This window comes from Cynocephalus volans, chromosome 2 (assembly GCF_027409185.1).
Source record: "Cynocephalus volans isolate mCynVol1 chromosome 2, mCynVol1.pri, whole genome shotgun sequence".
Lineage (NCBI taxonomy): Eukaryota > Metazoa > Chordata > Mammalia > Dermoptera > Cynocephalidae > Cynocephalus > Cynocephalus volans.
In genome coordinates, this window is record NC_084461.1 from 50,345,976 (window position 1) to 50,362,801 (window position 16,826).

Sequence of the window (16,826 nt, forward strand, 5' to 3'; positions counted from 1 at the left end):
AACATCATTGCAGGTCCTGGTGGATAAGCTAATGGTTTTATATTTGGCATTTGTCTTGTTCATTTTAAAATAATAATAATTTAGTATTACTTAAATATATCTATGCATTTCCTATAATTTGCTTGTAACTCACTGTACAGTGTGAATTTCAATAAAATTTATTCCCCTCTTCCTATATTTGATTCTATCTAAGGATTAAAAATAAACCAAACAACTAACTCATCCTCCCCTGACAACCTGTACCTTAATCTATGCTAATATCTTCAGTAAAAGCCATATTTGTTATGTTAATTTTCAAACTGTACTATGTATTTCAAATGTCAGGAGATTAAGATGGACAGAGAGAAAGAGAAGGAACCAAAGAGACAGAATTTCTTCCCAACCAAAAGGGCTTTGTTTTCATAAGGAAGTTTTTTGGATTCATTGAACAACTTAATTTACAAATTAACAAAACTCCACTATGAAGGTCTAATTGAAGGAGGAATGGAAAACTTCTGACCTTTTGGATCCTAATCCCCTGAGAGCTTTTTTCCTACTCCCCCCTTAAATGTTGGAAATGATCAGTATCAGCTTTTAAATTTAGGCAAAGAAGCTAAAAGTAAAATCTTGCTTTTGACCAAGATGGTAAAGGGAGAATTGGTGGTAATTAAATAATAAATTGGTTTTAAGAAGCTTCACTTCTAATCCCTGCCAGATGGACACAAACCAAAATCCTATTTATGTCAACTAAGTAGGCAGAATTATTCATTATGTAAATATGACCTTTAAAGCCACATCACAGCTATAATGTGAATAATATACTCATGAATAATTGAGACTCGACAGCATTTAATATTTATTAAGTGCCTGTTACATGGATTTAAGTTAAGTAAATCAATTCCATGGACCCAGTGATGGTATCCATTTAATGATTTATTCAGCTTCCAAATATGATGAGTAATGTCTTGTATAAGACAGCGAGCTAGAAAATGCACAATGAAGATTTCAAGATGAATGAGACACTGTCCTTGCTGGCAAATTTTTTATGTGGTAAGTTCCTTAGGGAGAAAATAATAGTTCTCTGCAGGATGGAAATGTCAGCCCTGCATCAGATCAGTAACTGGAGTTAGGGATAATAACTAGGCAAGGCCTTGAGGGATAGATTTTGATCAATGGTGATATTAAAAGGAAAGCTTTTAAAAATATAGAAGGACAAATCAAAGGGCAATAAAAGTTCAGAAAAGTAATCTTTCTGAGCTAAGATACATGCAAAAGAGACCAAAATAGAGGAGGTAAGAGGTCCTCTCTCTCTCTCCACAAAGCACAGTCCGGAGTAATAGAAGCAGCATCTGATTTATGATAATAGGGGAGGACTTGATCACTGTCTCAGTACTGGAAGGATCGTCTAGGCAACAAACCAACAGAGGAACAGTTAACCTATCAGATGGAGAGAACAAATCTATGGTTATTAGAGGGGGGAGGCGGAGGGAGAAGGGGAGAGATTGGATAAGGAGCATAAAGAATAAGTATGATTTGTAACAATGACTATGCTAATAAAAAATAAATTTTAAAAAATAACAATAAAAAAGAGATACACACAAAAGGTGATAGAAAATCCTAGGCAAGTAGAATGGAACCATGATTATCAAGGGCTCACTGAGGAGTTTAAATGCTTTTTGAGAAAACAGTGGTGAGAGAACAAATTCGTGAGATATGGTATAATCAGTTTCAATGCCTTCCATACCTCTATAAGGATATACGTGTTCTAAGAAAAGAGAAGGAAGACTGGAAAATTTTAGTAAACAAACACATGAAAAAATTCTCATACTTACTGAAAATAATATTGAGATTGTATTTTATACCATCTAAAGAGGCATTTTGAGAAAATTATTGTTTTCAATATTGCTAAATTAACACAGTATTATTGGGCATTGTAACTTGATATAAATTCCTTTGAAAGCAATGTGGCAAAATGTTGCAGAAATCATGAAGGAAGCAATCAGTTCCACAAAAGTACAAGATATGTGAAAAAAAGATGTTCACAGCAGCATTAACTATATCATCAAATATTTGAAAACATCCCAAATATCTAACATTTTGACATCAATTATTTCAAAGGCATGAGCATACTTATTTTAAAATCTTCTGCTTTGCACTTTTTTTGAAGTATTCAAACATTTAATATAGAAGTATTTGGTAATCAAAAATCTCTTTTAATAAAAAATTCAAATATAATACACACATAACATAAAAAGAAAAATGAATATAATTGTATTAGGTTAAAGATTTTTTCACAGCAATTAGAAATTATTAACAAAACAATTGTTATACTCTTCGAAATTCTCTTCTTTGTACTCACTTTGTACTTATGCAGTAACAGCTAATTAATTTAATTGTAGCACTACTCCAATCCAGTGGCTTTGATGGCATACCATAAAGCCTAGGCTTTTAAAGTAGCTTTCTTGGACAGGAGGACGTTTGGAAGAGTCTACTTTTAAAAACATTAAGATGGTATTTGTCGACTATTCTTGCTTTTGCATAATTTCTTATACTTCACAAAATGCCTTTAGGTATGTATTTAAGTCTTTGACGTTGTTCATAGTAGGGGAATAAGTGAATGTTGGATAGAGACGCCTGAAATTTTGGTCTACAACCAGATCTGAAATTTAGAAAAATATATGTGACATGGGTAAGTTATCAAGCCTCCCTATCACTGTCAACATCTGCATAATGAAGGAGTTGACATACATAATTCCTTGGCACTCTAATAGGCCACAGCATTGTAAAAATGACTTTACAAATCTGGAAAATTAATAAAAAAAAAAATTTCATTAAATTCAACAAATTCTCACAGTATGGTAAACCATATTGTTAGTCTTATCTATGAAATTTCAAATGTCCAGATGAAGACTAAAATTGAGTCCAACTACATATACTTTTAAGTATTGGAATACTTAAAGTTTTATATATATATACATCTATAAATCTATATTTATAGATATTATATATAATGTTATATATTTAATTCCTGTTGACCTAATGTTTAACTCATTAGCTGGATTATGAAATTTTCATAATGAATACAAATGAATGTGTGTATGTGCATATATGAATCCATATAGATAGCTAAATATACACATACATGTACATACCATACAGAATCAAAATATCTCTTGTCTTATCTCCCAGTTTTGCAAAGGCAGAATTAAACAGAACTGTATTTCTCAAAACACATTTATTTTTATTCAGAAAATATGCAGAGCCATACTTTTCTACTACACATTATAAATCAAAGATTCATTTATGCTCTTGCTACTGCTGCTAGAATAATTTAAAATTCAGTCAGTGAAAGATACTATTTCTATTGCACATTTTGCTTCAAATATCTACATACATCAAATGAAACATGTATAGGTTGTGGAACCAAGATTATTTCAATAAATACTTCAATTTTATATAGACACAATGAGCCATACATAGGACACAAGCTGACATAAGTGTGTAAAACATTTGTCATAGACTATATTTTGTTGTTAGATTTTGAAGAGTACAAGGAAATACAATACAGAGATGATAAATTTTGAATAAAAAAAGGATTCCATTCCCCATGAATAGGAGAGAGATAAGTGGTATAATATTATTTGCTTATTATAATTAGTAAAATATATGTATTAGTAAAACATATAAAATACAGTCACAGGAAAAAAGCTTAATTATTAATTTTCTGAAATGGAAAAAGGAACCATTGCTTTTGAACACTTACCTATTCATGAAAAGAAAATAAAGGTATATTTTAATCTAATTTTATGTTGAGGAAATATTTTATATTTATGAAAGTAGTAGATAAAATTTTCCAAAACAAAATTTGACTATTGTTTTACATCAAAAATCAATGTAAGAATTAGATGACATATAACAAATTGAGAAAAATATTTTTGCAAAAAATAGGGTAGAGAAAGGAAAGGTTAATATCTCAATAGACAAAGAAGATACTAATATACAATTAACAAAAGAAGAAACTGAAAATTCCTATACACATATGAAAAAATATTCAGCTTCAGTATTAATCAATTGAAACATATTAGATATTCTTCTTTAACCTATTAATTTGGCAAATATTTATTAACTGTAAAAAAACTCAATACTTGGAATAATGCAAGTATATGTCAGTGTAATATACTATAAGCACACTGTTAACCATTTCTGAAAAGCAGATTGAATGTCTCTTTTAAAATGTTCTGTAATTCTATGCACCATATTTCTGGGAATCCATCCTAAAGCAAAAATCCAGAATTGATCTTCAAGGATGTTTATTTCAAAATCATTAAAAACAGTTGAATGTCCAATGTCAAGAGAATGGTAAAATGAATGGTAAGACTCTAAAATCATGTTATAGAAGTTGATAGAATAATATAGGACAGACAGTATGAAGTAATGTAAATATGAATCTCACCTTACTATATCTAAATATTAATTTAATCAAACAAAAATTCTCACTGTAGGTTGAAGGTCTGAATCCTAATCATTCTGACACTGTACCAGTGCATTGTAAGATTTCTTCTTTATACATCCTCTGTAGAATAAGACTCAGTGGCTCGCTAGGAAAAAGTTCTACATGAGTTATTTATTAAAGTAGGAAATACTATATTACTGTTGGTGTTCTGAGACTGAATAACAAATTCATCTATACATCATCTAGTACCTTAATGTCTGTTGGTCCATTTTTTGTGTTAAGTACAGAAAATTATTAGCAGTCTGGACCTTCCAAACATATAACTTTCTATTATTTATTCTTTGCTTTGTAAAGTGCCCACATATTCAAAATATTTTCCGTAGTGACTAAATAATCTACTCCCATGCATTTATTGCATCCATTTCTTTCTCCTACTGATATTTTTATTCTCAAGTGAAAACCAGTGGAAGAAAGGATGATAGATTATTTTATAAACATTATCTCCATTATATTTTGCAACAATAAGAAATATTCATAAACTGTTAAATTCTTGGTAACTTGTAAATAGTGACACAGTTATTTTTTTTTTATGTAAGAGGTACTCCTTCCTTTTACCCTCACTCAATTCTTTCAGTGAAGGATTTCACATGAGGCTATGGAATCGGTGAGACACTGATGCCTAGGTAAAAACAGAGACAGATATAATAGTGGAATTAAATTTGGGATTTTCTTTTCTTTCTAGTTTGAGGGAAATATGCAATCAGTAGCTAAGAACCAAGCAATATTGCTGCTTCAGCTACTTTATGAAATTATTCAGGTAAAGATGGATGAGCACCGCATTTTACACTGGAAAGGACTTTAGAGATCAACTACCCAACACCCTCTTTTTGTATTTAAGAAAACTGAGCCTATGAGGATTCAAGTAATTTGTCTGAGATCACTCAGCTAGCTAGTGGCAGAGGAGAAACAACAACAAAGGTATGGACTTACAGTAAACTGCTCTGTTAATTCATTTCTATGTAATTGCTTCTTCCGTTCAAATCACCTAGTGTCAAAGTCAAGTATGCAGTATTGAAAAAGGCTTGGTCTCTTTGCACTCCAAATCCAGAGTCAAAAATAGAGAAAAAATAAAACAAGATAGACCAAAAAATAAAATAAAATAAAACAAATGTACACTGAGCAGAGATATTGAATGAATAAAAAGTTCTTCTCCCCAGTCTCCTTCCATGCCCATCCCCAAAGGCTCTGGATTAGACTAAAAAGACCACTGGACTGCATCAAACAATTTGTGTCTAGATCTCACTTTCCCTAAACGTGTGGCCTTGGGCACTTTTCTGTACCATTCTGGTCCCTTTTTCCTCTATGTCATTAACAACTAACGTATGCCTTGCCTTTCCTCCCCTTCCATCCCCTCCCCTCAGCTTCCCTTCCCTTCCCTTTTTAAACCCTTTGTCCAGGCAATAAGCACACCTTAAAGAAATCCCTGCTGTGGCTATCAAAAAGAAGAAAAAAATTTCAGTGAATGTGCCTAATAACAAGAGCTCCCAATATGACTATAACTGCGCTATGAATGTTTTAGTGTTTCTCTTCTGAAAGAGAACAATTAGCTCTGGCTTTGAAGTTGTCCTGAGAAATCTCTACTAAATATCAGTTTTAAATTTCACATATTTTCTTTTGCAGAACTTGATTTCCCCTTTTCAATTCACTGGAGAGAAAGAACTTTTAATTAGTAGCATGAAAGTTACTAAGTACATCCCCTAAAGATCCATTTTTACATATCCAGGTTTTTTCCTTTCAAGCAACTTGAAATTACATTCTTCAAGTAGTTAATACAACCTGCACAATTAGTAAAATAAAGAGGAGACTAGGAGAAAAAAAAAGCTGGTGAGGGAAAACATTTTTTAATAGTATTCCATCTAAGTGTAATGGTTTACTCCCAGAGCCTTTTAGGTTTTGATGTTTCAAATGAATTAATAATCTTAATGGGCTTTTATACAATACAGAGATTAGGAGTCTGTCCCTGTTGCCTTGGGAGTGCATATTGTGTCAGGAACAGACTCCTTGGATAATGTGTTTTGCACCAGCAGGATCTTCTCTCATTACTATTATTGTTGTTATTACAGATAGCAGTTATCATCATCATCTTTTTACCATTTAACATTGTATAATGTACATTCTATTAATTATCATGCTTAGTCACTCAGACAACCTTTTCAAACTTTTCATGTATATTATTTATCCTCATTTAGCAAATGAGAAAACCATTGCTCACATAGCATAGGAGATTTACTCAATCTTCCAGCCAAATATAGTAAAGCCAGGCCTTGAACAACCCATTTTAGAACTTCTGTTCTTTTATCTATACCAAGATGGTAAGCATCATTTCATGTAGGCACAAGAGTTTCATATCTCCATACCAGGTGTGGGCTACCAGGGATCCTAAATTTAGGCCTAGAAGCACACCTAGGTAATGTCCCAAAACAGGCATTTCTACTTCTCTTGTAAAACTCTGTCATCATTTCACATGTGAAAAAAAAGAATCATCCTATAATATACAAGTATTCTTTCACGCTGTCCTCAACATTACTGAAAACATTTTTATTTACTCCCCCAAAAGGAATGATATTGGGAAATATTGTTAGTATTTATTTTGAAAAGGCTCAGTAATGGGAACAACAAAGTATTTTAAGCCTGTCTTACAAATATTTAAAGCTATATTAGCAGTTGAAGTTTACCACTTAGGGCAGCACAATCAAAATCAACCAAGACATCATTGCACTTAGTACTGGAACAATCATTACAGTAATAGGTGTATTCGTTACTGTATATGGCACTCAATAACAAAACCTACTTAAAATGTTCAAACCTTATAAGTTAGTGCGTGATCAGTGACTATTTTGTAAATTGGGGTTGGGGCAATTGGCCAAAAAAGTTGAACCTTTTCCTTATTCCTCACATCAAAACAATACAGATGGATCAAAACTTAAATATAAAAGAGAGACCTAAAAAGGACTAAAATAAAGGCAAAGTGGAAAAAAAAAATGATGTTAAAATGGAGTCACACTACCTTAAACATGACAGAAAAGCAGCACATGGAGATTGCTAAACCTTACTATATTCAAATTTTTAAAAACAAAAAAATGAAGTAACCCAATTAAAAAATGGGCAAAGGACCTGAATAGCCATTTCTCCAAAGGTGATATACAAATGGCCAATGGGAAATGAAAATCTGACCAACACTAATCATCAGAGAAAGGCAAATTAAAACCACAATGAGATATCACTTCACATCCATTAGGAGAGCTACTATCAAAAAAAAAAAAAAAAAAAAAAAACCCCAGAAAATAGTGTTGACGAAGTTGTGGAGAAGATAGAAACTTTGTGTACTGTTGGTGGGATTACAAAATGGTAAGACTCCTTTAGAAAACAGTATAGACATTCTGCAAAATATTAAAAAAGAACTATCATAGGATCCAGCAATCCCACTTTAGCATATATATCCAAAAGAGTTGAAAGTGGTGTCTCAAAGAGACATTTGTACACCCATGTTCATAATAGCACTATTCACAACAGCCAAGAGATAGAAGCAACCCTTGATAGATGAATGAATAAACAAAATGTGATTTATACACACAATGGAATACTATTCATCCTTAAAAAGGGAGAAAATCAATCCTTACATGCTACAACATAGGTGAACCTTAAGGACATTATGCTAAGTGAAAGGAACCAGTCACAAAAAGACAAATACTGTATGATTCCACTTACATGAAGTATTTAGAATACTCAAATTAACAAACATAGAAAGTGAATGGTGATTACCAGGGTCTCGGGAAAGGAAGAAAAGGGTAGTTGTTGTTTAATTGGTACAGAGTTTCAGTGCTACAAGATGAAAAAGTTCTGAAAATTTGTGGCATAGCAATGTAAATATATTTGACACTACTTAACTGTACACTTAAAAATGGTTAAGATGGTAAATTTTATGTTATGTGTTTTGTTCCACAATAAAAATTTTTAGCATGTTTAGTTTTAAAAAACAAAGTAAAAAGAAAAAAAAAAAGGCTGAGAAAAATATTTAAAGCAATTATAACAAAGTTATTTCCTAAATATGCTAAAAGTTACTACAAATCAATACCAAAATGTTTACAATCCTAATTGTTTTAATGGAAAAATATATGAACAGGGAGCGAACAAGAAATGGAATATAAACAATCAAAAGATGTTCAAACTCATTCATAAAACAGAAAATAGTAAAATAATAATGAATATTTTTTATCCATAATAATGATGAAAAATAAAAGTAGGTCATACCCAGTGATGGAGAGAGAGATAATAAGAAATTAATAGGTCCTCTGGCACACTTTTATAGGTGTGTAAAATAGTGAAACAATTTTGGAAGCCAGTTTGCCAATATCTTTTAATATTTAAAATTAATAAATCCTTGGACCAATGATTTCACTGGTAGAAATGTATTTTACAGTTATACCCTTTAGGTTTTACAATAAGGATTCAATGGAGTAATCTCTGAAAATACCTAGCATTGTGTTTAATATATATCAATTACTCGATAAATGTTACCAATATTGTTATTATATTTACTCAAATATGCATAAAAAGTTTTTGGAAGGCTACACCAGACAGTATTGAAAATAGTCACTCTGGTGACAGCAAACAAAAGCTGAGGGGGCAGAGAGGAAAGGCACTAGAGGACTTACACACAATTATGTTTTGTAGGAATTTTTACCATAAACATCTACCACATTTATGATTTTAAAATGCTAATTTTAGCCACTGAGATGTAGACTAAACATTCACAAAAAATTGGGAAAACACCCACCATTTTCCTTTCTTAACTTGTTATGACAACAGTTTCCCTACCTCCCCCTCTCTGGGTGCAAAGGCTGCAAAGAAAATAGCATTTCCCCATTTCTCTTTCTCTCACCCCTTTCCTGGGCCTTTGGAAAGAAACATCAATAGAGTATGACTGGACATCCAGTGGCCGTGGCAGTTGTCCACTTAAAGAAGGCCAGTGTTCTTAGCTTCTCAACTCAAGAAGCCCTGTTACCTTAGCTATTCAAGCTGGACTCCTCCAGAGCTGCTGGAGCAGCCAAAAAGTGTAACTCATCTGGGCATGCTCCAGACCTCATGCTATCTGGGTGGCTTTCTCAGTCACTCTCAGAACAAGACATATCTTTAGATGCTACAGTGGGCTGGAAAGCAGCCCCCAAATCAAGGGTTCTTCAAAAAGTTAGTGGAAAAAGACAATTGAAAAATAATAAGAATCTGTCCATAACTTTTTGAAGTACATTTCTATATGTCCACATCCTAATTTCCAGAACCTGTGAATATTATCTAATTTGGAAAAGGGTCTTTCTTTGCAGATATAATTAAGTTAAGAATCTTGAGATGAGGAAATAATCCTGGATTATCTAGATGGGCTCTAAATCCAATTACAAGTCACCAAAAAAAAAAAAAAAAGAAAGAAAGAAAAAAATATATATATGTATATTTATCTAGGAATAAATTTAACCAAAGAGGCGAAAGATCTCTACAACAAGAACAACAAATCACTGCTGAAATAAATTAAAGAGGATGCAAAAAGATGGAAAGACATTTTATGTTCTTGAATTGGAAGAATTACACTGTGCAAATGTCCATACTATCCAAAGTGATCTACAGATTCAATGCAATCCCCATCAAAATACCAATGATATTCTTCACAGAAATAGAAAAAACAATCTTAATATTCATATGGAACAACAAAAGACCCTGAATAGCCAAAGCAATCCTAACTAAGCAATGAATAAATAAATAAAGCTGTAGGCATTACACTACCTGACTTCAAATCATACTACAAGGCTATAGTAACCAAAACAGCAGTGGTACTGGCATTAAAATATACACTCAGACCAATGAAAAAAATAGAGAACCCAGAAATAAACCCACAGACTTGCATACAGCCAACTGATCTTTGACAAAGGCACCAAGAACATACATTGGGAAAAAGACTGCCTCTTCAATAAATGGTGCTTGCAAAACTGGACATCCATATGTAGAAGAATGAAACTGGAACCATACCTCTTGCTATATACCAAAATCAACTCAAAATGGATTAATAGTTTAAATATAAGACCTGAAACTAAAAACTCTTAAAAAAGAAAACAGAGGGTAAACACTTCAGGAAGCAAGACTGGGTGAAAGACTTTAGAGTAAGACCCCAAAAGCACAGGCTACAAAAGAAAAATAAATAAATGGGATTATATCAAACTAAAAAGCTTCTGCACAGCAAAATAAACAATTAACAGAGCAAAAAGACAACCTACAGAATGGGAAAAAAATATTTGTAAATTATGCATCTGACAAGGGATTAATATCCAGAATATACAAGGAAGTCAAACAACAGTAAAAAAGACCAAGTAACCCAATTAAAAAATGGTCAAAGGAGCTGAACAGGCATTTCTCAAAGGAAGACATATGAATGGCCAACAAACATATTTAAAAATGCTTAACATTACTAGGCATCAGGGAAATGCAAATCAAAACCACACTGAGATATCATCTCACCCCAGTTAGACAGGCCATTCTCAAAAAGAGAATAACCCTCCTACACTGCTGGTGGGACTGGAAAATGGTGCAGCCATTAAAGAAAATAGCATGGGGTTTCTTCAAACAACTACAAATAGAACTGCCATACAATCCAGCCATCACACTGCAGTGTATGTACCCAAAGGAATGGAAATCTTGTCAAAGGAATACCTGCACTCCCATGTTTACTGCAGCTCTATTTACAATAACCAAGAGTTGGAACCAACCTAAATGTCCATCGTCATATGACTACATAAGGAAAATGTGGTATGTATACACAATGAACTACTACTCTGCCATAGAAAAGAATGAAATTCTGCCATTTGCAGCAACTTGGATGAACTTAGAGAAAAGTATGTAAAGTGAAATAAGCCAGGCACAGAAAAAGAAATACCACATGTCCTCACTCACAGTGGTAACTAAAGAAAATAAACGAATAAATAAAAAAAGACAGATACAACAATCACAATAATTCGCTGAACTTTCAAAAGGAGAGAACAGAAATGAAACCACCAGAAGTAGGAAAGGGGGAGGGAGAAGGGTGTTAGCAAGAAATTGGTAAAGGGCCATAAAAAATGATTATATTGTGTAATGTTGAATATACTAACTATGCTAATATGAACATCCCATATTGCACACGGGTATTGATATTCAACACTGTACCTCACAGATATGTACAATCAATTATGTTTCAATAAAAAAAGAGAGAGAGACATGTAGAGCAGAGGACAGACACAGAGGAGAAGGCATGTGCAGATGGAGGCAGAGACAAGTGCAGTGGCCACAAGGCAAGGAAGCAATCACTTATCAGAAGCTAGATGAAGCAAGGGAAAGATTCTCACCTGCCTTCAGTGCCAGTGCAGTCCTGCTGACACCTTGTTTTTAAACTTCTGGCTTATCCAACTGTGAGGGAATAAATTTCTGTTGTTTTAAGCCACCGAATTTGCAGTCAGTGGTGATGGTGGCTCTAGGAAACTAATACAGACACCCTTCTCTGGAGGACCTGTGGTTTCAGAAGAGATGTTTCAATTGCACACGGATCCTCACTGTTACGTCACTTCTCATGTATTTTTGCAATCTGAACAGTCAACTCGTATAACGGCACATTCCATATTGTTGAAAAGATACCACTTTGGTGTACAGTGCTTACAGGGACTAACCCCTTCTGTTAATACTGCCATGTCTGAACCACACATCTGTAACTCTACAACTTAAGACTTGTGTACTTGGGTCATGAAAGTTTTTCTGCTTTATTAAACTCTGTTAAAATGCAAAATTCCCTAAAAGATGTGTTTCTTTGGTGGAAACTACAATATTTCAGGTTGTCCTCCATGCTACTGGATCTAAGAAAGTGGGAAGAAAGGGTCAAGAAAATTCCAAACACTGCCTCCATGTACTGAACATGTTTCCTAGAACTGCTGACCAAGTTCTTTAAGACAGATTTTCTCCTAAAAGGCCTTGAAGGTTGGCGAGAAGTTGGAGAAATTGTAACAATCAGACTCTGGCACTAAGCTTTATAGACTCAGAACCAGAATTTCTCAGCCCATGAGACTGGAATCTTCTCTCAGGAGCAGATCCATATTGTACAAGCTCATGGGACTGCGGAACAGAATCCAAATGCCAATTTATTTCTTTTCACTGAGCACTGCAATTATCGCTGAGATCACCATGCTTATACCAGCCTGTTCCAATACTCTGTTATATAGGACTCTGTAGAGAGTGCTATGTAACAATGAAGACTACAATCAGAAGACTGTTTTGTGAGCATGGAAGCACAACAAAAAATACAAAGATAGGTAGATAGATAGATGGATAGATAGATTGCTATTAGTGAAATGATTAACATAATTGGAACGTTTAATGTCAGTTTATTTTTTTATTATTATTTTTTTTTTTGGTCGTTTTTTCGTGACCGGCACTCAGCCAGTGAGTGCACCGGTCAGTCTTATATAGGATCCGAACCCGCGGCGGGAGCGTCGCCGCGCTCCCAGCGCAGCACTCTACCAAGTGCGCCACGGGCTCGGCCCTTAATGTCAGTTTAACCAACAGTTTCTCACTCATGAACAATGTTTGAATATACACTGCCAATTGTTTCTTTTGTGATTCTCTTTCATGCCTGCTCAAATTCTGACCAATCCTACCATCTGACGGTCCTATAAACTCATTTCTTTAAAGTATTGCCTCTTGGTTCTGACGCATTGTAGATTTTGTATGTTAATTCACAGGGAAAGAATCTTATTTATCTTCTACATCTTTTCTTTCACTGTACTGCATTCAGGCTGTTTATAACCCTTTGGAGTTAATTGTGACCATAATATTAATTCTGCACAAAATGCAGACGAAACATCATGGTGGAACATTTTTTAATATTCCTATATTGTAGCTCACAACTTTTGATTACTTGATAAGGTCAACCTTCGTTATTGCTAGTCATGACAGTAACCCAATGGCTACAACAAGAAGATGATAACCTTAACTTTCCAGGTGGCCCCCGTATAAAGCCTGACTTTGATGTGTCTAAACAAGCATAAATATAGAACTCATGATGAGGTCTATTAGATTGTAAAATCTTCTGAGAGGAAGCTGTCTAGAGCTGCCCTGCTTAAGAGATTTAAAAGCAGACAGATCAAAGCATGTGTCATTGAAAATCCTGCTGGTTGTCATGAGAGAAGGGGTAAAATTGCAAATCCATTCAGTTGTATCCATCACTGTAATGACTTGGAACAGACTGGGATAATGGAAATGAAGGGCAAGTAGTATAGGGTCATAATAACAGTAATTACAGGTCATGTGCCACTGATATTGAATTTTTCTTTGTCTAACAAAGACAGTTTTGTATTTTTTTCTAGATAGCTATGGTAACAAGTTTTATTTCTGAGTGCCTGGTTTCCTGTCTATAGACCCACGCATCTGAGTAATATGCCTGTCCCAAACATTTATTAGGATATTGAGGATGAGTCAAAACAACAAGATGGACATATGCCAAAAGATGTCATGCTAAGAGTAAAATCTATATTTCCACTGAATTACTAAAGCGAATTTTGGGCAGGAAAAAAGCAATGCTGTCACGTCATAGTGCATCTCACCAGCTCTTGCATTGCCTAGTTTTGTTAGTGAATACAGAGTTACAATTACATAGACAGAGAAAGAAGAGGCTAGAAATGCCTACAAGCTGAAAGGAAAAGTCTGTAATAGAGGGGTTCTCTTTTTCAGAATAAGCACTGTCTAGAAGTTAGAGCTTAGGACAGACAATTCCTGGGGGTAAAAATCCTCCGGGGTGATGCTGATTATAATTCTATGCTCTGTGGAGCCTTCAACAGACAGTGCGTTTCTTACAGTGCTTCCATTAAAATACATTTCTATTCAAATTGATGTTATGCCTCTTTTAAATGGGTCACCCTGTATATTCTGAATGAGCTTTTTCCAGTAAAGAACTGTGTTGATGTAAACCTACGTTGGCAAGAGCGTCATCAGAGTCAGCTGGGAGTGACAGGCATGTTCTAGCCAATTCTGGACAGTGTGTTGAAATATGCTTCCCAGGCTACGAGAGCCAACGCACAAAAGCAAGCCCACGTCTTCACAGGGGTGACGTGCCGATCAGCAAAGCCCTGGCTTTGTCAGAACATAAAACACATACCAGGAGCATTTCTTGAGAAGAAGCCAACCAATCAGTCACAGCAAGAGCTGCATAATCCTTACAGGTTAAAAGGTGCCAGGGCTCGCCCTTTCCCTTAGGGCAAAAAAAAAAAAAAAAAGTTTGCACATGTCATTTGAAGGGCACACTCATAAGACACAGAAGATCGTATTTCTTAGTAACAGCCAGCCAGCTCACATATAAATTCTCAAGCAGGCAATACAAAGCAACAATTCAAACTCCAAAAAGAAAGCTATATTCAATTCATTTTATATTTGTTTTGTTTACAATTATGATATTGAAATTACTCCTGTATTAATGTTAAAATGAGGCATAGACTTTCTTTTAAAAATATTTTATGCCAACATGTAAAACTTATTTATTAAATAAAAGCAATATCATTGTAATAATTATTTGTATAAACTGTTGTTACAAGTATAATATATACTTTTAAAAAATATTTTTTCCATTTTTTAATATCCAGTCTTAACATCATGCTCAAGAACAGAATTTTGTGTCCAACTCAGGAAAAAAAATAGCAATTTTATGTTAGAAAATCTGCCCCAGTGTCATACATCTGGAAACCAGCAATTTCTCATTTGTCTCTCTGCATCTTCTGCCATATATCTCATCCCTGGAGCATAAAACACAGCAAAGAGGTGGGAAGCACATGGCTTTACCAAACAGGAATATTGGAGTGGTGAAAACTGCTGGGCAGACCTGGCCAGCATGGTCCCCACTATCTCTCCCCTCCATTTCTATAACCACTGCAGATGAATTACAGTGCCTGGCATGAATTAAAACAAATAGACCCAAGAGATTGGCCATCTCAATAGTAAGTTTGTGCTTGTCTCACTACACAATCCCAAGCCAGGTCCTCACCTTTAACACAAATTGTCACCATAAGAAGCCAAGACTGCCAGGTGGTTGCTCATCACCAGGTGGCATATGATTTCAGTCCCCAGCCTTCCTCAATCTCCAGTGTGACTTCTAGCACTCATAGTCTGTCATCAGCAAAATCTTCTGTATTCTCAGCATTCTCTCTGTTTCCTGCACCTTCTCACTCTAGCACTACTGGCTGCCCAATGAGAACACTGGTTTACTTTGGCCCTCTGATATGATGGCTTTTCCCTTCCACATGGTACCACTGCCCCTAAACAAGAAGTAGCTGTCTACTTGCTCTCCTTGGCTGCTTCCAGACCATGACTCTCCCTTGTCCTAAAACATCTCTGAAACTCATGCTATTATTCTACTATCCTCCATGAGATCCACTCTTCTCCAGACCTCCATGCCACTCCTCCTTAGCCCTTAAAGATTTTAGCACTGTCTTGATCCAACAAAAATTCTTACATAATTCATAATGATCTTAATTTCCTCCCATGGTCTCCCAGTTCCTTGTTCTCACTTCAGATGATCTTACCTGCAATTCCACCTCAGCTGCCTCACCTTCATTACCATATGCAAGGTCTTGCCATTACCAGTAAATGTAGCCCACAGTCACTTGTTTTTTTTTGTTTTTAATTTTATTTTGTCGATATACATTGTGGCTGATTATTGTTCCCCATCACCAAAACCTCCCTCCCTCCTCCCTTCCCCCTCCCCCCCACCAGTGTCCCCTCTGTTTGCTTGTCGTATCAACTTCAAGTAATTGTGGTTGTTATATCTTCTCCCCCACCGCCGGTTTTTTTTTTTTTTTTTGTGTGTGTGTGTGTGTGTGTGTGTGTGTGTGTGTGTGTGTGTGTGTGTGTGAATTTATATATTAATTTTTAGCTCCCACCAATAAGTGAGAACATGTGGTATTTCTCTTTCTGTGCCTGACTTGTTTCACTTAATATAATTCTCAAAAATATAGAACACTTCACGAATTTGCGTGTCATCCTTGTGCAGGGGCCATGCTAATCTTCTCTGTATCGTTCCAATTTTAGTATATGTGCTACCGAAGCGAGCACTAGCCCACAGTCACTTGTAAGCATCTCCCCATACCTTCTCTCTTTCTAGCCCATTACCTCTAGTATTCTCACTCCAGTGATTTTCCAAACCTATTGAGTCTTCCAATTCATTGACTTCACAAGTTTTGACTCACCCTCACCAACCTTGCGTCCTTTTCCTTAATAGGTTCATAGTAAATAGGGCATCATGATCACATCTTTGCATATCTTTCAACTCAAACTTGAA

The 16,826-nt window shown here is 34.8% G+C and overlaps 1 non-coding gene across 1 annotated transcript; it reads right to left on the reverse strand.

The window, feature by feature from the left end:
* Positions 1 to 16,493: 16,493 nt before the first annotated feature.
* Positions 16,494 to 16,600, reverse strand: LOC134371276 (U6 spliceosomal RNA). The gene has a single exon (XR_010022717.1). It is a non-coding gene; the product is annotated as a U6 spliceosomal RNA (small nuclear RNA).
* Positions 16,601 to 16,826: the final 226 nt, after the last annotated feature.